The sequence below is a fragment of the Mauremys mutica genome, chromosome 12, assembly GCF_020497125.1.
Source record: "Mauremys mutica isolate MM-2020 ecotype Southern chromosome 12, ASM2049712v1, whole genome shotgun sequence".
Taxonomy (NCBI): domain Eukaryota; kingdom Metazoa; phylum Chordata; order Testudines; family Geoemydidae; genus Mauremys; species Mauremys mutica.
Genome location: NC_059083.1, coordinates 62055981 through 62079385, shown reverse-complemented (window position 1 = coordinate 62079385; position 23405 = coordinate 62055981). Strand labels below are relative to the sequence as shown.

Here is a 23405-nt window from a genome sequence, read left to right as displayed (position 1 = left end):
GAAAAATCCACACCCATGAAAGATGTAGTACCTGAGTCCTTTGCTGGACCAAGGCCAGAGTGCATGGAACCTTGCACGATCAAGACCTAAAGTACTATACATTAAAATAAATAAGGCCAGGTCTACACAAAAAAGTTGGATCACCATGCCTGAGCGACATAGGTAAGCCCACCTAACCCCTGGTGTAAATAGTGTTTGGTTGACAGAAGAATTCTTCTGTCTGCCTAACTATTGAGGTGGATTAATTATAGTGATCGGAGAATCTTTCCATCACTGTTGTGAGGGGCTACACTGAAGCCTTACAGCTGTGCCACAGCAGCATTTCTAGTGAAGGCAGAGTCCAAGGGTCTCTGAATTGGATCCTTCATGTTTGTCAACTGCTTTGGGATGAGATGAATGGTGCAAAGTATTATTCTTGTTAATTGTCTGGGTCTTTCATTGTCTTAAAGAAACCCAGAAACAAATGCTGAAAATCCACAGAGGGTGAAGGTACATTTCACTGCAATATTGTAAGCTGGAAAGTGCCTACAAAACAACAATACTTTTAACTTATAAAGCACCTTCCGTCTGAGGATCTTAAAGTACTTTACAAACTTTAGTTCATTAAGTCTCCCAAACCTCGCGGGCCTGAATGACAATTTCAGTGAGGAAAATTTCCACAGATTAAGAAGAGCCCGATCCAGCTGAAATCAATGGGAGTTTTGCCAGAACTGCAACTGGAGCCGGATCTGGTCCCTTGGAGTGAGGTTGTACATGCCTATTTGAAATACACTGTAAAATCCTCCATTGCAAAGGGCATGCTCAAACCGGCTCCAACTGAAGGCAAATGCAAAACTGCTATTGACTTCAAAGGGGGCAGGACTGGACCCAAGAGGAGGAGGAAAACAGCTTCAAAATTAATTGAATTAAATGAGGGTGCTTCTCTTTGACGGAGCCACAGCCATGATATGAGATCTGCACCATCAGTACAGTTATAATCATAATAGGCATTGGAAAAGCAAGAGACCAACCCCAGGGCTAGTATACACACTATAGGCCTGTGCACAGAGACCCAGCTCCTGGAGACATGTGATAAGATCAGAAGCTCAGCTCTTCTTTAAAAAAATGTTTCTAGCTCTCACAGATGCAAAGAAAAGCTTGAAAACATGAACCAATTGTAACTAGTGTCTGCCTGAGTTTGCAGAGTGCCTGAAACAATAGCTCCAAGGGGTGTCAATTGCCTCATTCATCTTAACTCTGAAACCTGCTCTCACCCCAAGGGGAGGTGGGGCCACAACATGTCTGTAAAGGCCCAGGTTGCTTTCATTTAGCCTTGCCTCCCCCCGCTACCGCTACTGACTCCCTCAAGTTTTCCTACCCAAAAGGGGACAGTTTGGGTTTCAGGTTGTTGTTCCATACATGCATCTTCAATACAGCTCCTGAGAGGAATCAGCAGATTCTCTAGCTACTCAAAGAACCACGCTCCCCACCTCTTCCTGGCTAGAACCACCCAATCTGTGTCATCATCACGTCAGCTCAGCACCATGCTGGTTGTGGGCTCTTTTGCTGTTACAACCTCTCTCTCTGCCATGGACTTCATGGTATTGGGACCTTATGCTAGGGTCTGTAAAAACCAGCAAATCAGGCCCTGTTTCTGATTCTGAAGCGTATCTGAAGAACCACTAGAAGAGGGGTCGGCAACCTTTCCGAAGTGCTGTGCCGAGTCTTCATTTATTCACTCTGATTTAAGGTTTCGTGTGCCAGTCATACATGTTAACGTTTCTAGAAGGTCTCTTTCTATAAGTCTATAATATATAACTAAACTATTGTTGTATGTAAAGTAAATAAGGTTTTTAAAATGTTTAAGAAGCTTCATTTAAAATTAAATTAAAATGCAGAGCACCCTGGACCGGTGGCCAGGACCCGGGCAGCGTGAGTGCCACTGAAAATCAGCTCACATGCTGAAGGTGGCACGCGTGCCATAGGTTGCGTACCCCTGCATTAGAACCAGTGGAAATTAGACTGGATCCCTCACAGCATCAACCTTTCTCCCAAGATTTCCAGCAGCTCCTGTGGGGCTTGATTGTGTTGAATATCCCACCAAGACAGCTTCTCTCAGAACATTTCAGTGGCACCACTGCTGCTAGTCATGGGGCAAAACTAGACTCCAGCGAGGTTTGCAGCAAAGAAATGCCCCAGTAGGAGCAGCATTCTGCCACTTGCTACATTTGGCCATTCATTAGACTCTTATTAAGATAAGGGTCAATTCACTTGATGGATCCTTCTTCTCTGTCTAACTAAAACCTGCTTTATTTTCTCCCCACTGAGCAGAAGGTTTTTAAATCAGTGATTTGTGGCTTCGGGGGGAATGATCAGGACTGTCTTTTCCCAGCAATTCTAGTAGCCCATGGGGAGATAAAGCCAAGGCGTCAAGATCAGATAAATAGGAATTCATCCACCAGACAACGAGCATATCTGATCTCTGCTTAGGTTACATCCTGTAGAGTAAGGGTTAGCAATATGCCTTTGGATCCGGCAACTCCCCGTAAAGCAGATAAAGTTTAGTGTGATTGAGTGTGTTAGCTTTGGTGCTCGAGAATGCAGGCCAGCTCTGAAATTTACGGGAGAAAGAGACAAATATCGAATGGATTCAGGAAGCTTGGCTGGAAATGAGTCTTGCCTCCACTAAAAGGCAAAAAGCCTAACTCAGAATGCAGAAGGGGAGAGCCAGATCAAAGACAAAACTGAGCTCCAAGTCCTTAGCCTTTTGCTATGGCAAAGGTCCTCTTGGCACAATGGAGGTTTGGCCACGACTTGATCCCCGTAAATGAGTAAGATTTGGCCTTTCACATTCTCAGGCCTGGAATGTGGGGGAGGGATAGCTCAGTGGTTTGAGCATTGGCCTGCTAAACCCAGGGTTGTGAGCTTAATCCTCAAGGGGGCCATTTAGGGAACTGGGGTAAAAATCTGTCTGGGGATTGGTCCTGCTTTGAGCAGGAGGTTAGACTAGATGGCCTCCTGAGGTCCCTTCCAACCCTAATATTCTATGATCCTATGAATGTGCTGCTGGCACCCTCAGGTGTGTTGCAGGCTGCAGGGCCAGAGCCAGGATGCTCAAAAGGGATTTTCGCTGACTGGGCGAGAATTGCTCTGTGGCAGCACCACACTGGATGACAGTGCAGTGCAATTTACTCCCTCCTCTGTGCACAGGGGATGAGTAGTGCAGTGCCATGGCTTTGCCCTCACGCCTCCCCTCATTGGCTATATGGAGGCGTGCTTGGAAGGAACAGGGCATGGATTCTCTAGTCACATTGTGGCTTGCTCTTGCGCAGGAGACACTCCTCGCCCTTTGTGCAGCCATAATCTAGCCCTTTGTCTCCTATTAAGATGAAGCATTGTTATTCGTAGCTGAGAAAACACTGGCATCCCAGTATTAATTAGCAAAGATACAGGCCTGAGCTCAGATGAGGTGCAGGCCAAATGATTTACACCAGGGATGACTGCAGCCCAAAATGTCCAACTTTGAACGCAAAACAACACTGGATTGAGTCAGGCATAGGGCAGGCTTCCTGCTCTCTGTTCTGCCACAAATGCCCCCAGATCCTCAAACCCCCTCCACCCTCCAGTTATTCCAGCCCTGAGTCTTTATGAAGCAAACACAGCAAAATTCACGTCAAACAACATGAAGGAGACATGCCGGGGACTAAATTGAGATAATCAAAATCATTATCATCTGTAAGTGATGCCAGATCTGGAAAACAAACACAGGCAAAAGCCTAGAGCTGCTAACCCACCCATAGACAGTGCGTAGCCCTGGTCCTCCTGGATTACTGCTAGAATACCGCAGAGGCAAGTAATGTCATGTGAAATATACAGAGCACTCTCCATGGGGCCACTAGCCTGACCTCATAGTATGTTTAATTGGGTGCTGGGTCAGTGAAGCCTGATTCCCCTTCACAAGTCACTGCACACCACGTCCCTAAGTCCCTGCCTGGAGGTACCTAATGGATGGACAGTGTTGTATAGGAGAGCCACATTTGCTCTGAAGCCAGTATGTTCTGTATTCCACTGTTTGCATGAAGCTTTGAGCAAAGGGCACATTTACACTCCAGGATTCTCCTTTCAGTTTCATCAGTACAACCTCTTGGAAGGTGTAGTGGCGAGGATAAGCAGCCAAATAGACATGGCAAAGCATATCCACTCAAACTGTGGACTCAGGCATGCATTTAAAACACCCAGATGCACATTTTAGCTACCCTCAAACACTCATTTTAGCAGAGGAAATTGGCTTGTTTTCCCCCGAGAACAAAACCTGTAAAAAGTGCAACTTGGGAAACTTTCCATGACTTTAAAACAATGAATCCTGAGTTGTGTGTTGCTAATATGATTCACAACAAATCTTTTAATTGGCTAACAGTGATGGGGCAGCTTGAGGGGATGATTCTGTTCTTTCTTCCAGCCGCTTAAGCCAGGATTAAACTCCACACAGGTCAGTGCATCTACCTGGATATAAAATGAGTGAGAGAGAAGAAATCAGACCGTAAATGACAGAAAGTCTTTTTTTTTTTTTTGGTAGCCTTTGTGAGGATCATATTCTCAGGTCATTCACAAAAGCATATATCCAGCATAACACCATCAGTTCCAATAGCTACCCTTTTTTTTTTTTTAACCTGGGCTCAGAATCTGATCCAATCTGCATGGCAGGATTTGTTCCATCAAGTGTATGACAACAGTGCAATTTATCTCAGGCACAGGTTTATTTCACAGTGCGTGTGCACACGCACACACTCTCTCTCTCTCATGCTCCTCAAGCTTGCCTACTAGATTTGTCAGCATTAATCTCCTCTCAGGAGTGACTTTTAAGCAGGGGGAATAAATAAATGAAACGAAAGGGATCTCTGATTATCATACATGAGTCGGCCTCCTTCACTCCCCTCCCTTCCATCCCACCCTCCTCTTTCATAGACATCCCATGGAACAATGAGCGAGACCGGAAGGGAGCAAACTTCCACCCTCCCCTTTCATGCATAAAGAAATCATGCTCCATTTCAAGAGTGCCCGTTGCCTAGTTTTATTTCGGCTCCATGCATTGTTCAGGCTGGGGGTGGGGTGGGGCTGAGGGGGGAGTCGGTTGTTGTTTGCAATTCAAATGACTGGACCGCAGGAAAAACCAATAAACTTAAGTCACTAGAGAATTTGAACAAGCAGGGCCACTCTTACAAATAGGAAGCCTCCTCCCATTTGGTGGGAGCTGTAGAGGAGCCACTAGACAAGAGAATAACTAAGCACTCATGGGGCTGAGAGCTTTTCACTCAATGAAGTCCAAACCAAACAAATGCCCCCTTTAGGAGATGCCTTTATGCAAACGCTTTGAGCTCACACAGAAAGGGGGTTGGTGTCTCCAGCTCTCCAAGCCTGCCAAATCAGGCCTGTTTTCTTCTCACCCTCCCTGCCCGTCACTCAGACTCAGATGCATGCTGGCTGAGATTGGAAAGAGGCACCTTTATCCGGTGCACGCTTTAGAACTCCCCAGATGCTGCCTGATTGGAGGGATTCTCGAGTTAACACGCTATATTTCCCACTGCATGTCACAAGGGGGTAACAGCTGGGTTTGTGGAGAGCAACAGTGGCTTGTAGCAGCTCACTGCTTAATTTTCCATTCAGGTTTTAGGTGTCCTTTATTTAAGAGGATTTCAGGATTTCTATAACTCATTCCAGCTTGGTCCCTGTCTGTACTGTGGTGCCAAGCCTGCTACTCCTCTGCCACTGTGGAGAACTTTACCTGCAGCAGAACAGGTGAGGTTCCATTGTGCAAGGAACAGGGGTAGGATGCCTGGGACTGGCTCAGAGGAGCGCCTGAGCCGAGCTCCAGGTGATGCACTTCACATTACTAGGGACTGGGGCAGGCTGGGGAGGAGGAAATGTGGAACCACACCTATAGGAACCCACCAGCTGGGTTCAGAAGTTCTAGGGAGGCAATGTATGACCATCTTGATTGGGATTTAGCCAGCTAACGTGCCTACTCTTAGGGCTTGTCTACAGTAGCAAGCTCACAGCAGCACAGCTGTACCAATGCAGCTGCGCCATTGTAAGATCGTTCTTGTAGCCGTGCTATGCTGACAGGAGAAGCTCTCCCACTGACATAGTGCTGTCCACACTGGCGCTTCTGTCGGTGTAACTTATGTCGCTCAGGGGGGTGGTTTTTTCACACCCCAGAGCAACATAAGTTCTATGGACAAAAGTGCTAGTTTAGAGAAGCCCTTAGGAAAAGTGCAGAGGAATATTAAATGCTGGGATTTTCAAAGGAACAAATGGAATTAGGCATCTGACTCCCATTAAACTGGGTGCCTAATCCCCAGAGACTCCACTAAAAATCCCAGTTTTCATCACTGAAAATCACCAGCAGCATCATGCGGTACATTGCTATGGTTGGGTTTCTCCTTCTTCACTTTGTCAATGACATCCAATATCCTTCACCCGCACCTCCCTTTCAATATTGTCTGTATTTCTGGGTTCCACAGAACTTCTGGGCTGGAGTTGTAGGGTTTTTCTTTTTATGCCACAGTCATGAGTGGGAAATAGAACCTGAGACCTTCTGCACCAAAACCACAGAGCCCTGTCACTTGAACTTTGGGAGAACAACATAAAGGATGAGAAAGTAGCAGGCTTGGTTATATAATCAGCCACTGTGGACATCATGAATCTTATTAGGCACCATGAAAAATGCACACAAGGCTCTTTTACACACCTCTCAAGGACAAGTTTTTTCTGAGCCTTGCAGGCCCATAGCAGTTCAAGTCCTAGCCAGGTGCTATTTTGGACAGCACTGTGGGGTCATCCCTGATACATTATTTCTCTGGGGCATCCAACATCCACATTCATGTCAAGAAACGTTGCATTGCAAAGGTGACCTTCCAGCTAGACATTTCAAACATCACTCTAAACATGGTGGCAATGGCCTCATTTCTCAATATCCCATCCCAAACATGGGCCGCTGCTTTGCTCCTGCATCACTGCTCCTGTAGGAAAGGTGGCTTTTGCGTAGGGTGACAAGATGTCCCAATTTTATAGGGACAGTCCCAATTTTGGGGTCTTTTTCTTATATAGGCTCCTATTACCCCCTGTCCCTCCCCCACCCCCATCCCGATTTTTCACACTTGCTGTCTGGTCACCCTACTTTCATGGGACTCCTCTCTCACCATCCACCATGGGGTTGTTCTTTAAAGCGGTCCCACTGTTTTCATACCCTGTGTTTCTTGCAGCCCATGTGACTATGTCTCTCTAAGGAGGGAATAAATCAAACATTTTGGGGGGGACCCTTTTAAGTATCGGTTCAAAGGCAAACAGGGAGAGAGAGGAAGGATATTAAAAGGAAATCTGAGCAGCTATTTGGTTTCACGTTAATTGTATTTATTTTGTATACGTGAAACCCAGGGTTCTCCAGGTTCAAGCTTTGAAGCTCTGATTTATCATTTGGATTATATGTAAATTCTACCCATGGCATTAGCATTCATTTTTGTAAGCAGGGAAGGATTCATTTTCTGCTACCTGCATTGCAACTCATATAAGATGATAATTGTTACCTAGACACTTGCTCATAACTGTCTCCTGCCTCCTGGAAAAACCCTATGAGAACTTGACAGGCCTCATCTGAAAATTCAGATCTGGATTCTAACCACTCTCTTTTCCCCTCTCCACCCTGGATCCTCTGGCAGTCAGCTGTGGTCCCCTTCAGCCTGCTTTTCCAGGATACAAAGCACCCTGCAGCGCCCAGTGCCTTCAACGCCTTGTCACCTGTGACAATCATGGCAGTCAGGCCCTGTGCACATTAGAGAAATTTGCCCCACTGTAAGCACACTGATGCAACTACACCCTTAACATGGTTGTGCTGCCCCAGGGCGAAGTGGGGTTGATACCAGTGCAGTATAATCCAATATGTTATTGGCTCAAACAGCACTAAGGTAAGCCTCGGTGCAGTGCCTCTATGTTAGAGGTTTGTGCCAATGCCATGACATCGATGTCTTGATACTGTTGCAAATTTCTTCAGTGCAGACAGGAACTAGACTCCAGGTTCTGACACTCAGCCCTGGTCTACACTACCAGTTTAGGTCGAACTTAGCAGTGTTAGATCGATTTAACCCTGCACCCGTCCACACGACAAAGCCATTTTTGTCGACCTAAAGGGCTCTTAAAATCGATTTCTGTACTCCTCCCTGATGAGGGGATTAGCGTTGAAATCGACCCTGCTGGGTCGAATTTGGGGTAGTGTGGACGCAATTCGATGGTATTGGCCTCCGGGAGCTATCCCAGAGTGCTCCATTGTGACCACTCTGGACAGCACTCTCAACTCAGGTGCACTGGCCAGGCAGACAGGAAAAGCCCCACAAACTTTTGAATTTAATTTCCTGTTTGGCCAGCATGGCGAGCTCAGAGGTGACTGTGCAGATCTCATCAGCAGAGGTGACCCTGGAGTCCCAGAATCGCAAAAGAGCTCCAGCATGGACCGAACAGGAGGTACTGGATCTGACCGCTGTATGGGGAGAGGAATCCATGCTATCAGAACTACACTCCACCCCAGAGGACTGCCCAAGCAACAGAAAGCTGGCATTCAATAAGTTTTGAAGTGCAGTGTGGCCTTGTCCTTCCCTTCTCCCTCACCCCTCCCGGGCTACCTTGCAGTTATCCCCCCATTTGTGTGATGAATTAATAAAGAATGCATGAATTTGAAACAACAATGACTTTATTGCCTCTGTAAGCAGTGATCAAAGACGGAAGGGGAGGGTGGTTGGCTTACAGGGAAGTAGAGTGAACCAAGGGGGCGGGTTTTCATCAGGGAGAAACAAACCGAACTTTCACACCATAGCCTGGCCAGTCATGAAACTGGTTTTCAAAGCTTCTCTGATGCGCAGCGCATCCTCCTGTGCTCTTCTAACCGCGCTGGTGTCTGGCTGCACGTAATCAGCGGCCAGACAATTTGCCTCAACCTCCCACCCCGCCATAAACGTCTCCCCCTTACTCTCACAGATATTGTGGAGCACACAGCAAGCAGTAATAACGATGGGAATATTGGTTTTGCTGAGGTCTAACCGAGTCAGTAAACTGCTCCAGCGAGCTTTTAAACGTCCAAAGGCACATTCTACCACCATTCTGCACTTGCTCAGCCTATAGTTGAACTGCTCCTTACTGCTGTCCAGGCTTCATGAGCCATGGGAGCAAGAGGTAGGCTGGGGTAGGTGCGACTGTGCGGTGCTGCTGGCTGGGAGAGCAGTCTGAGGCAGAAGCCTCCAGCTCGCATGATATTCCAGGCAGGGCTGAATTTCCATGAGACGAAACTTAAAGAAGAGAATGACCTGGATCACTCCCATTTATATCCAGGCGCCCTTGACCGACCTCACCAAGGACTGCCAGGAGCACCCATGTCTGCCCAGGCACCCCTGACCAACCTTATTGAGGTCGACCAGGAGCACCCAGGAGACGACGACGACGGCTAGCAGTCGTATTGCACCATTTGCTGCTGCGAAGGCAAGGCGCTGCTGCTGTGTAGCAATGCAGTACCGCGTCTGCCAGCAGAACCCAGGAGACGTACAGTGACGGTGAGCTGAGTGGGCTCCAGGCTTGCTGTGGTATGTCGTCTGCACGGGTAACCCAGGAAAAAAGGCGAGAAACGATTGTTTGCCGTTGCTTTCACGGAGGGAGGGAAGGGGGCAGAGGGCTGACAACATGTACCCAAAACCACTCACGACAATATTTTTGCCCCATCAGGCATTGGGAGCTCAACCAGCATTCCAATGGGCAGCGAAGACTGCGGGAACGGTGGGATAGCTACCCACAGTGCAACGCTCCGAAAGTCGATGCTGGCCTCAGTACTCTGGACGCACTCCGCCGACTTAATGCGCTTAGTGGACACACACAATCGACTACATAAAATCGATTTCTAAAAAATCGACTTCTATTTAATCGACCTAATTTCGTAGTGTAGACATACCCGCAGGGAATGTTTACGCTGCAATAAAAGACCCGGGGCATGGTTGCAACTGGTTCGGGTCAGTTAACTTGAGCTCATGGGTCTCAGGCTATGGAGCTAAAAATTCCAGTGTAAACATTTGGGCTCGGGCTCGAGCCACAAGGGGGCAGAGAAAGGGGGTGGGGGTGTCTTGGGGTAGGTCCATACTTACCGCGCGGGTCGACGCGGCGAGTTCGACTTCTCGGAGTTCGAACTATCGCGTCTAATCAACTCCCCACACGCTCCAGTCGACTCCGGAACTCCACCACCGCGAACAGCGGTGGCGGAGTCGACCTTGGAGCCGCGGAGTTCGACCCCGCTGCGTCTGGACGGGTAAGTCAGTCGAACTAAGGTAGTTCGACTTCAGCTACGCTATTCGCGTAGCTGAAGTCGCGTACCTTAGTTCGACCCCCCCCAGTAGTGTAGACAAGACCTTGGAGCCCAGGCTCCAGCCTAAGCCCAAACATCTACATGCAATTTTTAGCTCCACAGCTTGAGCCTTGTGAGCCTATGTCAACTGATCTGTGCTCTGAGACTCCTTGCCAATAGGTTTTTATTACAGCATAGACGTTCCCTCTGCCTCATGCTGAGCAATACCGCACTCCCTGCTGTTGTACCGCACTGCAGCAGAGGAAACGGGTACTACTCAACGTATATGGCAGAACACATCTCTTGATTATGTGCCTGAGTATAGATTTAGGGCAGAATTTTTAAAGGCATGTAATGGACTTAGGTGCCCAACTGCAACTAAGGGGCAATAGGATTTGGGTGCCTAATTCCCTTGGGCCATTTGAAAATCCCTGCTGTAAACACCTAACTTTTCCTAAAGGTGATACATAGCAGAAGGGCCTTTTAACTTGCACTCATTTCCATAAGTAGCATTTAACACGAACCTATCCATGTGTCTCATTAACCAGCCACCATTCCAGCTACTTTGCTCCGGCCATTGAGTTCACTTTGTCTGTTCCTGGCTCTTATTATTTTGGGGAAGGGGAGTGGGAAGTCCAGACTCAACCATTTATATCTTGGTGGCAGGAAAGAAAAAAAGCCAACCATAAAGCACAGCTTTAGCCAGAAGAATGTTTTTATTGCCACCATGAGTAATTCAAAACCTTTGTGGTGGTTTCAAGTCAAACATTCCAGTGGTTGAGTCATGCTGTTGGCTGGATTTAAAGACAGGCTGGAGAGTTTTATGACCATTAATAAACGTACCTTACATGCTAACATAATAAAAGTAAGCGCATCCCACAAGCTGGTCATCTGTGGAGGTCAGCGAGGTATTGATTACCTACCCTCACTCCTCCCATCATGTATATCACTGCTCAACTGATTAGGTGCATTATGGAATAAAGGGGATTTTTTTAAACCTTCCTCTGATGCATCAAGCGTTGGCTGGTGCAACACATAGGATAGTGGGCTCTATGGGCCAGTTTAGATATGCAAATCCTATAGGCCAGATTCAGACCTGATATAAGAGGCCAAAACTCCACTGGACCAGATATTCCTTTATTTAAGGTGCTTTACCCCACAACATGATATGTAAAAGAGCCTTAAACTACACAAGAAGCAACATAAGAGGAACTCTGCAGGAACAGATTAGGCTCCTCTGGGGTGGAGGCCCTGGGTAGAGCCAGTAAGAGAACTTCAGTGGAGCATGACTTGGCTAGAGGGCTGACTGACCTATAATTACCTCAGTCATCCCATTTACCCTTTTTAAAATAATGGCACAACTTAGCTTTCTTCCAGTCCTCTAGAAGTTCACTAGCTTTCCAAGACATATTTTAAAAAAAAATGAATCAGCATTAGTAGGCCAGAAAGCTCCCTGGCCAACTCTTTTTGAACTCTTGGATGAATGTTATCTGAACCCACTGATTTAAAGATGTCTGACTTTAATAGCTGCTGTTTAACATCACTCTTGGTTGCTATTGGACTGGCAAGTATTTAATCATCATCATCTGAGATTAATACATTATCTGGCTTTTTTCCATATACAAACCAGAAATATTTATTGAACATGGCTGCCTTTTCTGCATTTTTATTGACAATTCTACCATTTCCGTCTAGTAATGGACCAATACTATGATTACGATTCTTTTTCTTCCTGATATACTCAAAATATTATTTAATTTTTTTTAACTCTGCTAGCCATAGACTTCTCCTTGTATCCATTAGCTTTGTCAATTTGATAATTTATATTAATTGCTATTAACTTCCTTTTTTTCCATTTGTTATATGTATATTTTTATGGCTGTTTTCACTTTTCCTCTAAGCTAGGCCTGGTTTATTAATCTGGGTATCTTCCCTTCTCAGTTATGGCGGTTTGGATATTGAGTAAAACGTTCTCAGACAGTTCCCAGTTATCTTTCACGATTTTCTATTTAAATTCCTTCTTTCAGCCAATTTGCTCATAATTATTTTCTGATCTCAAATATGGCAATTAGTTAGACCCTGAGCATGTGGGTGAGACCCAGCAGCCAGACACCTGGGAAAAAATTCTTTGTAGTAACTTAGAGTCCTCCCCATCTAGTGTCCCATCACCAGCTGGTGGAGATATTTGCTAATAGTAGTCATGGATGGGCCATAGGCCATTGTAGGCGACCTCATCACAGCAGCTCCTCCATAAACGTATCAAGCTCAGTCGTGAAACAAGTTAGGTTTTTTGCCTCCACTAACTCCCCTTGGAAGGCTGTTCCAGAACAATGACAGCAGGAAAGACAGAACAAAAATCTTTTTGTTCCTAAAGCACAGGCCTCTAAAGGAGAACCTTTATTCACCTCTAGGGTTAACGAAGGCCACTTAACACATTTTCAAACAGCATTGCCCAGGCTACATTGTAAGCTAAAAGTGAAGCCCACAGTAAGAAATCCTTCTTCTCATGAGATTTTCCACTTCAATTCTGCAGATCCAAAAGTGGAGAAAACATCCAGATCTGAGGTACTCAGTCGAATGAACCTTCAGATTTCAGAGCTACTCCGTTATTTCTAGATATTACCTATGACACTACAAAAATTCCCTACTAAATCAATTAATCAAACTGTGTTTGCTGCCTGGAAACTGAAGCAATAGAAACATATCTACACTCCTGCCAATGACTGGACACACCATGTAAACTTAATTATTTTGTATCACAAATAATGACATACCATGGTTATTGCAATCAATGACCATCAGTTCAAGACATATGCAAATGTAATGGCTAGTGAATTATATTTTATGATGCAAATTCCAAGAACTGGAGTGCTGTGTGATCATAGATTCCTTTTCCTTTGACTAAAAACTCATTTTGCATGTCTCATACATATGGCCAGATCCTCAGCTGGAGTAGATCAGTTTAGCTCAACTGAGTGGAGTTATGGCTTTAAAATAAAATTAAAGGATAAAAATTCACCATGTTGTCTAAGAAGGAAACTTTTAAGGCAGAAACGCAATTCAAGGAAAGCCAGACATAAAAAAAAAAACCAAGGAAATGGATTAAAGCATTTTGTGTTCGTATGCACACAGGCATTAAAAAAAAGTTCTACACATTTTTAACTACAAAAGATTTCACTGGACAACATGGGCTAGCAAGAGCTCTAAAGGGGAAAAGCAGTTCACAGATTCTTCGGAATGCATCTCCAGTAGCTGGGTTGTTAAGACATTCAAAGCTGTTGATGTGCACTGTCAGGCCGCTGTCACCAAACCTTTCATCCTGGGCCTGTCAGACTTGAAGGAAAACTAAGGGGCTGACAGTGCTGCAGCAAAGGGATTTTCATTCTCCACTCCCCTTCTCTACGATGCTTTTAAAGTTGGAATAAAGTTGAGAGGCTGTTCGTTCCAGGCCCTGCAAAAAATAAGATGTAAACCCCACCCCAGAATAGCAGCCTTCCCCTGCCAAATCCCAGGTTGGAAGCACCCCGGGAATATTTGATTAGAGACAGGGATGACAGATAACTACTCCTCATTGGTTATGGGCATTACATTTTCATATGCTTTTTGCATTCATACTTCCCTTGCATGGGGCGGAGACCCAGTGAGTTACACAGGAAGCAGCAGAGGAAAGCAGTTTTGCAGCCTTGCCTTTTGTTTTTAGGCACTGCCAGCTTCGGGCTGCCCTGGCTGGTTCACAAAGGCAGAGGTTGTCTTTCCTATATTAGGTTGGAACAAGCTCCTGCGGAGTGACCTGGGGTTTGGAGCAGGGGATTAGGAGCTAAGACATTTGGGTTCCATTCCTGTCTCTGCCAACGACTTGCCATAGGACCTTTAGAAAGTCTCTTGGCTTCAGTTCAGATACCTGCAAACTGGGGTGGTAATCCTTGTCTCTCCGCAGTGCTATGGAGCTGCATGGATCAATGCTTTGAGATCCTCAAATGAGAAGCATCAGATGCTGTTATCACAATAGAACAACTGCTCCTGCCTCCACCCGCTCCATTGCCCACTCCAGCAATATCCAGTCAGGCCTCAGATCCCCTGTCTCTGGGCTGGGACCCTTGTCCCACTCCCTTCTGACCCAGGGCTTTAAGGCTGCACAGCTCCCTGCCTTACACTGGGACATTCTCAGTAAGCCAGTCTGCCTGATGGCCAGCACTTGTGCTTTTCTCTCTCTGAGGACTATGACTAGTGCATTGCCAGCTGTCACAAGTTACCACACCGCTCCCTCTCAGCAAGCACATTGGTTCTGAAGGTGAAAGCATTACAGAGAAAACATATTTAAAAACCCAATAAAAGTTCCTATACTCATGGTAAAAGCTCACCAGAGGTCATCCATCAGTTTTATGGGGCTCTAGGAGACCAAAATCTTTCCAACTCTTCCACAGGGATTGGAGACCCCTTGGACAGCAGGTCCTGTTCATTTGCTGGATCAGAAAGAAGGCCCCGAGTCAGTTAAATGGAAACTTTTTATGCCAAAAGCCCTTTCTTTGTCTGTTGGTCTCTGGAAAACCCAATTTGAACCAGTCTATGCAAGCCGCTGCATGGGGTGGTACCCCTCGGAAGGCATTTACATCCTAAGCGATTCACCTTAATCACTCTCCAGAGTTTTTCCTTCATAGAGGAGTTGTGGTAACCCTCCCTCCTGGAGCTGCATACAATCCCTGGCCCATGGTGACACATAAACATAATACAATATGGCCCCCAAAGATATTGCATGGGATTGCAATTGCTGTCACAGCTGTAAGTGCAAAGAATCATATTAAGGCATTCCATGAGGGCAGATCTCCTTAATCCCATGATTAAATGTCTAACAAGATGAAAGCCCTTTTGAACGATATTCTCCTCTTATGTAGTTCTCTCTCTAACCCAGTCCCCTATGCAGCAACTTCTGACTGTGGAATGGCAAGGGTGGGGAGAAGGGGCTACAACCATATAGTGTTATGTTGAAGGAGCGTGGCCCTGACAACCTGTTCTCAATAAAACAAGACAACAGACAGGGACTAGCTTCTACTGGGTCTTTCAGTTTCTTTGGGTCTGGTGAATAATCTCTGTTCTATGTCACAAACACAAGATCGAAGAGTGGATTGATCAGACTTCTGACATGCAGAAATATACTGGGCTCTCATCTGCTGCTCACAGAAGGTGCTAATCTGCTCCATGTTTTTGACAATCCCACCATTACTACAAAATGCCTGACAAGAAAGGCCAGCAAAGGCACAGAGCTCCATTCACCATTGCCCTGCACCTTGTGTAACTGTTTATATCCATGCAAAGGGGATTTGTAGTACTGAAACCGAATGGTATTATTTTACCCACTTTGCATACTAGATAATACGCAGAAAAATGGTGAACTAGGACTCTGGGTTGTAATAAGGTATTTTTCTTAGTATACTATTTAGCTACTAGTAGATGTCTCTCTGCAGGCTGTATAGTTCCAAATAGGGCATGATCCATGGTAAACAATGGAGACAAAGCTGGAACTTGAGCTGTGTGGAAGTCTGCTTACTTATGCATAGTTTGTATCTGTTTCTTTAATTAATACCCCCCGTTTAAGATGGATCACAATTCCATATATCGTGATATAGTCTAGGGCAATTTTCTAGCATGTAGCATCTAAAATGGGTACGAGAACAGTGATCACATACCAACATACTATCCCCAAATTCTTCTCCAACTCCTGAATTTCAGCTCAGTCTACTCTTCCAGTGCCTACTCCAAAAGAGAGTCCCTGTTTCTGCTCAGTTACCATTTTTGGAGCTCAGATGTATCCCAGGAACCTTTGCAACAAATATTTCCCAAAGCTCTTTCTTTAAATTGTCAGTGCTGCTAATGCAAGTGGATTTGCAGCACAGGCTTGTAATCTAATAGTTCCTGTTGCAGACATCTGCAACTGTTTTTGTTTTTAAATGACTGTGACACCTTAACTAAAGAAAACAAAAAAGAAATGGTGATATTTTTGGAGGAGGAAATGACAGAGAAGGGAGCTGACAAAGATCTGAGATACCAGGATTGTTGTTCCAGTGAAGAAATGATGCTGCTTTATATATCATCATTTTGTTGAACCCAATGTTTCCTTTTGAAATAAATAGGTGTATTGAATTAGACTAGAACTGAGTTTGTGATGCATCACAAAGCATCCTGGTGTTTAATTTAGTTACACCAAGAGCAAATAGAATGACAACATTTGCATTGTGAAACCTCTCAGGAGTCAAGCTTTTGGGGTCTGTCTAAAACTGGTCCCATTGCCATCCTTGGAAGCTACTTAAGGCTGGGAGCTCCAGTACCTCTATTACACATTGACCCTGCTCCCTTGTTTCTTTTACACTAGACAACAGTGGGAGTTATTTGGTTCAAAGCACTTTTAAAAAATCTGGCCAGTCCATGCAGGTGCCTAAACAGGAACTGAGCACTTCTGAAAAACCTGGTGTTAGAGCAGATTAAAAATTATTTAGTGAAATCATTGGAAAATGCTGATTTGTCAAAATCTAACCATGCTGCAGGACCATGTCAATATTGATGACATTTCAATTTTAAAAAGTTGAAATGAATCATTTCAATAAGGTGGAAACACTTTATGTCAACCTTGTCAGAATGGAACATTTTAACATTTATTTTCAATTTTTTTTATTTTCTATCACTCTATAATATGAAAATAAAACATAAAAGAATGAAAAAATTAGATCAAAATAGAAAAGTAAAATCAAAATTGAAATGCAATGTTTAGATTCACCAAAAAACATTTTTTAAAGACATTTCAAAATTGTTTTTTTTATCCGAATCAGAAGGGAAAAAATAATTTAAAATGTCAGAGTTTCTCATGGATGAGATATTTCAAGCTTTTATTAGTGTCAAACTGGTATGAGGTGTCTAAACTTGGGCAAAATTAGGACCCATAATGTCACTGTCAGGTCAGCATTTCAGTAGAAAGCAGAAACATAACAGCATATGAAGTTCATGAGAAACTTGCAGTTCATCATGTCCAAAGAGGAAATTAATACATCCCTTTCCCTTTGATATGTTGCAGGGGCCATTTGTTAGCATAACGTTATTCCATAGGGAGCATTGTTGGCCTACAGGGGTATACTAGAAAAAAGTAACCCCATGCCCAAGACAGAAAAGAAGGTGTGCACACTCAATAGCAGGTGTCTTCAGTGATGGAACTTAGCTGCTAGACCTTGGAGAGTGGAGATGGTCACTCCAATCTGGCTGACCTCCCATCTTAGGAGGGACAGGTGTGGTAACTTTCTTGAAGTGGTAGATTTCAGCCACAGCATAGTTGCAACATTTGGGTTTGGTTGCTAGGAGTATGATCGACTAACTTAATTGTTTTGAAGAAGTTTGCATGCGTGGCACATCAAAATGTGTGTGCGTGGATGGGTATAAGAGACAGAGACTAAGTTTGAGTGCTTATGTGATAATGTGTGTGCACATCTGTGCTTACCTGTTAGGTGTGCGTGTGAGAGAGATTTCTGGACTCATGCTTAGTTGTGCATCATATGCCATTGCACCAGAAACCTGGGTCTTCATGGCTGTGTTGTAGGTGATGCACAATATGGACCAGGTTTTCATTAAGAGTGCAGCGCAGTCAGGGCCGGCTCTAGGCACCAGCGCTCCAAGCAGGTGCTTGAGGCGGGACTTTTCAAGGGGCGGTACTCCTTTTGGGGGGGCAGGGGTTTGCTTCAGCAGCGGCACTCCATTTTTTGGTTTTGGGTTTTTTTTGCTTGGGGTGGCAAAAAACCTGGAGCCGGCCCTGAGCGCAGTTGGTGTGCACTGGGTGCAGAGCTCTTCTGAAAATTTGGCTCCAATGGTGAGAACTGATTTCTCACCATTGAGAAATCCCTCACTTTCTCTCTGTTTTATTTTTCTACCTTTTCCAGCAGACAAAAGGTGAAGGGAAATATAAAGGGAGATAAAACCTAAAAACTAACATTTTGGGGATTTTCAGAAACTGAAACAAAAATGTGAATTTGAAACGAAATAATGAAAATTTCTTTTTTGAATTCTTTAATCAAAAACCTGAAATTTTTCGCAGGAGAAATGTTCCATTTTTCCAACAGCTCTAGCATGAGGCCCATGATACGGGGAACAAGGTCAGGGAGGCCAGAGCTAATTAACGGTGTTAGCATGGGGAGAGCATCTCGCTTATACCCAGAGGAGACAATTGCCTCCTCTGCTTGCATGTTTTATAGCGAGTGGAATACAAGGTAAAGGGATAAAGAGCCTTCTGCCTCTAGATCTGTCCCAATACAGTAGTGACACTAAATCATTACCATCTAAGGGCTGTTTGCTGTCCTGTGTGAAACCAGCTGGTGACATCAGTCCAGGTCCTAGAGGATATGTGTCCACATCATAAAAACCATTGCATCAATCGACATGGAAGTGGCCGTCTCAACAGAAAGGCCAAGGACGAATTGGGCAAGGAGATTGTTCTAATTCATGCAGCCAGGTTCAAGATAGACAGCTTTTTTGGAGTGAGGATTGCCAGGACACTTACACAGAGACTGCTGCTCCTGCTGTACCTGTTCTGTGATTAAGCAGAGGATTTTATTGTGCAGGGCTGTCAATCTAGGACTTTTCACTGGCACTAAATCTGTGTGTGTATTTGGGGAGGAGGGGGATGGAGGGGAACGCAGTACAGAAAATATTATCAAGTGGAAATGAGCAAAAGCAAAAGCAGCTAAGTCAATTTGAAAACTCAGTTCACGTTTCAGGGGTTAGAAATACTCCCAGAATCAGGTTAAGCGAAGCCCTGCTGAGCCAGTTATTGATTTCTTAATGAGCCTAAAAAGAAAAGCACTGAAGAGAAAAAGAGAACAAATTCCAAACAGAAATGGTCATGCAGTTTCCTTGGGTAAGCAAAGGAAAAGTCAGAAAACCTCTGGGAGGCTGAGGGCTGTGTTAGCAGGGAGAACCGAGCAGACACATGGTTGTGTAAGGCAGGGTAAGTAGTTAGTAAATAGCGCACTCTTTTTGGAGGAGGAAGGTTTTAAAAAAAACAAACCAAAAAAACCACCCCAACCTGGGGAACCTGCTCCTTTCTGCAGAAATCCCTGAAATGTTGTCTCAAAGAGCTCGGAGAGGACACACAGTACCTCCAGCCTGCTATTTCACAGCACAAGTTATTTTTCTATTTCATTATTTGCATTGCAGTAACACCTAGAGGCCCCAGCGGAGATCAGAGCCCCCTTTGTATTAGGTGTACATATACATAACCCAAGGCTATTTTTTTAAAGGAACCAATAGGTGCCCAAATCCTATTGAATATCAGTGGGACTTGGGTGCCTAACTCCTTTAGGCTCCACTGAAATAGAGAAAAGCTAAATAGATGAGGCAAAGAAAAGAAGCATCGTTATCCACATTTTAGAAGATTTTAACCCAGCTCTCCTGTGTGTCCGTGCAGTGACACAACCACTAGACTGGCCTACCTATATGCAGCTTGGTTTCTAACCTGAAAACATGCAGCCTTTCTCCCTTTGCTTCTTTTTACATTAGATCTGCAGAAAAGGCAGGCTGGTGTAATGTTAGCAGTATAGCTACACAGGCAGCCCCTTCTACCATACATCAAGTTTATATCCACCAACCCCCCTCCCCCCCAACATACTCCCCACCCCACCCCAAAGAAACTGGTACAGTTCTCTGAGGAAAATAAACTATCTCAGCAAAATCACTTGTATGCTGCTATAACTGTGTCTACACTAGGACTTTCGCCGGCATAGAAATGTCAGCAGAAAATCACGCCCATAGCCAACATTACTACTGTACAGGCAAAAGTTACTAATGTAGACCTGGCTTTAGTTCTGTAAACCATTCTAATACACAGGCTGTATGCGTTTTAGTGGTAGTCTTAGTTATGTGTATTACGGTAGCACCTAGAGGCCACAACTAGTGAGAGAATATCCCTGTCCCAAAGAGCTTACAATCTACATCATATGAAACAAATAACAGTACATGTGATACTTCAATAGCACCTTTCGCTAGAGAATCTCAAAGCACATGGCAGACATTATCTAAGTCATGCTCACATCCACCCTGTGGGACAGATACTATTATCCCCCTTGTACAGCTGGGCAAGCTGAGGAACAGAGGTTAAGGGCTTGTCTATACTAGAAAAAGTTGTACCATTTTAATTATTTAATTATTATAGTTAAAACAGTACAATTCATCCTAATGTGGACAGAGTTGAACCAGTATAAAGGTGCCCTTATACCAGTTTAGCTGCATCCACACGAGCGGGGTTGTGCTGATATCACTATTTCAGAAAAAAAAATAATCACCCCCCTAACAAAAATCGTTGTCCCAGTAAAACGTTTAAATTTAGACCAGGTTGACGTGACATGCCAAAGGCTGCACAATGAAGCCTTATCTACACTGCAAACTTCTGCAAGAAGGGGTGTGAAAAGTCGTGATTCTGACTGATGCAGCTGTGCTGGCCAAAAGCCCTGTTGCAGACACAATTATACCAGCAAAACTGTGCAAATGTGTAGTTTTGCTAGGATGCCCTGGGTCCATACTAGGAGTGCGTTCTAGCATTTTACAGCTATACCAGCAAAGAGGAGTTCCTAGCATAGACGTGGCCTGAGTTGGTGATAGCACGTGAAAAGGATGTTAGAGGACTGACTGGCAGTCACCGATTCTTATTACCAGATGCTAAATAAAATTGTATTGTATTGCAGCATAAAGACACATATTCAATAGAAGGCAGGCAAACACAATTAAATTCCCAGACAAAATGTTTGAGCTGGCATTAAGGCCTTAAATAGAAATCAATAACTTAAGGGAGGGAAAAAATATAGCTAGGACATTGTGGGTATGATTCATTACTGTCACTTTGGTTTCAGGCCAGCGTAACCCCACTGAAATCAGTGCAGTTGCACAAGGGTAAATCTGGAGTAATGTAGAGGTCCTGTAGTTTTTTGAAGAAAAAAGAGTCAGATTCTCAGCTGGTGTAAATCAGCAACGCTTCACTAAAGTCACTGGAGCCAATTTACATCAGCTGAGGATCTGGCTCCAAAACATCTGCAGCATCTACAAAAGGAATCACGGTTCTTTTATGACCACAACACAGCAGGCAGAGATTCCCCTGGGCCAGATCTTCAGCTTGTGTAAATCATAATGTCACTATCTTCATGGAAGCTATGCTGATTCACACTAGCTGAGCATGTGGCCTTCCATTCTTAAGGTTTGATCTGAAAAATCCATTGAGTAAAATGCAGGGAACTCAACAAACTACCTGCAGGGTGAAGGGCTGAATGGTGCCTTCACAGCCTAGATCGGAGTCTGATATCTAGGCCACTCAGCCATTTCCCACCCGCTGAACCAAAAAGCCCCATTGCAACACTGATCATGTCTCTGTTTCTCCCTTGGTTTGGCAAATTATTTTGCCAGACTTCTACCTTCTACCAAATCCCACCCTTCCTTCTCAGTTTATGGACCCCAAGGGTATGTCTACACTGTAGAAAGAGACAGGTTCTTAATGTGGCATTAGCAAAAGCGGGTTAAAATAGCAAAGAAGTTACGTCAACCCACCTTTAACTCAAATTAGCAGCTGAAGTTCAAGCCTCTGGGGTAACCTGAGTTGCTAACCTGAGTTAAAAGCTAAGTTGCTGTGTCTTCGATGCTATTTTAACCTGAGCTAGGTCATACATGTTAGTTAACCCAAATTAAGAACACGTCTTTAATTTGCAGTGTAGACATACCTGGAGATTTCCTTCTCCCCAATCCTGAGCTCTGTGGAAACCAGCACTGCTCAGGTATTGTATGATTATTTAATTTCTATTAGAGTAACATCCAGAGGTCCTGTTCAGGGTGGGGCCTCATTGTGTTAGGTGCTGTGCAAAAAATGGAGGTGAACATGGGTCTGCTCTGAAGAGCTTAAAGTATTATTCATTTATTATATATGAACCATACATCTATTTGACACAACAGAGGCCAATAAAACACAAGGGACCAACATTGAGGAGTGATCACCAATGCTGCCAACTCTGATTTTTCAGAGTTTTTTTCTCAGAGCCCCAGTTGCTAGAGTCATGTGAACACAGGAGAATTTTAGCTTCCATTTTAAGAAAATGTAAGGTTTTTAGAGCTGGTTGAATTTGCCACTGAATTTTTCCACAAAACATATTTGTTTCTTGTCAAATTTTTTGTTTTCAAAAAGCTTTCCAAACATCAAACCAAACAAAATACACTTTTTTTTTGTGGGGAGGGGTGGGTGGGAGTAATACCACCAATTTTTTTCCATTTCAAAATTATTGTAAAATTCCCACTTATTATCATTTTTTCTACTCCCTCTCTTTTCCATTGGACCCTGAAACCTCATAACCATAAAGCCAATAAAAAGAACCCAACATTTATTTTTATTTTTTTTTAAATTGTGATTTTTTTAAAAAAAAGACAAATGACATGATTTCATGGGTGGCCTGATTCATGATTTTTGAAAGCTTGGAGCCAACAATACTAATGCACTCTGTGATCAGTCAAAACATGGCAACAAACACTGTGGGAAGAGAGAACAAGAGTAAATACATGTGGTGGCTTGGTATGACAGACTAAGAAGAATTCGATTTTTTATCGGTAAATGTCAATAAATGTTAATTTCATGGCACACACACAAACTGACAAAAATATTTCCATTGATAACCATTGGCATTTACAGGCAGGTAAAGAAAGAAAAATGCTGCTTGAGAACTTGGAGTTTGATTTAGGGATATTTACTTGGTATATTTTGACTATTTGCGTTTTAACGGTCATCAACCTCTAACTTTTTAAATCTCAACATCTAGTCTCATTAAATAATTGGCTGACAACCCCTGCTTCACTTCTCACAACTGTGAACATTTAAACTGATAAAAATTGGGGGAAAAAAGCTTAAAAATAAATACTGATGTTATCAGTCAAAATTATACATATACAATCTATTTCTGCCAAGCCTCGTTATGAATGCACCTCGAGATGCGGCTTGTTCTCCAAGTAACCCTGTTCTAATTTGGAGCTGTCAGAGCAATGTCAGGCTACTCAG

General features: G+C 44.1%; 1 long non-coding RNA gene across 3 annotated transcripts in view; it reads right to left on the bottom strand.

The window, feature by feature from the left end:
• Positions 1–12837: 12837 nt before the first annotated feature.
• LOC123346194 overlaps positions 12838–23405 on the bottom strand; it is a 152676-nt gene continuing 142108 nt past the window's right edge. For all 3 annotated transcript variants that reach the window (XR_006572939.1, XR_006572940.1, XR_006572938.1), the window contains 2 exons: positions 14713–14814; positions 12838–13802 (listed from right to left, as the gene is read on the bottom strand). This is a non-coding gene — a long non-coding RNA (uncharacterized LOC123346194). The remainder of the gene's footprint in view (positions 13803–14712; positions 14815–23405) is intronic.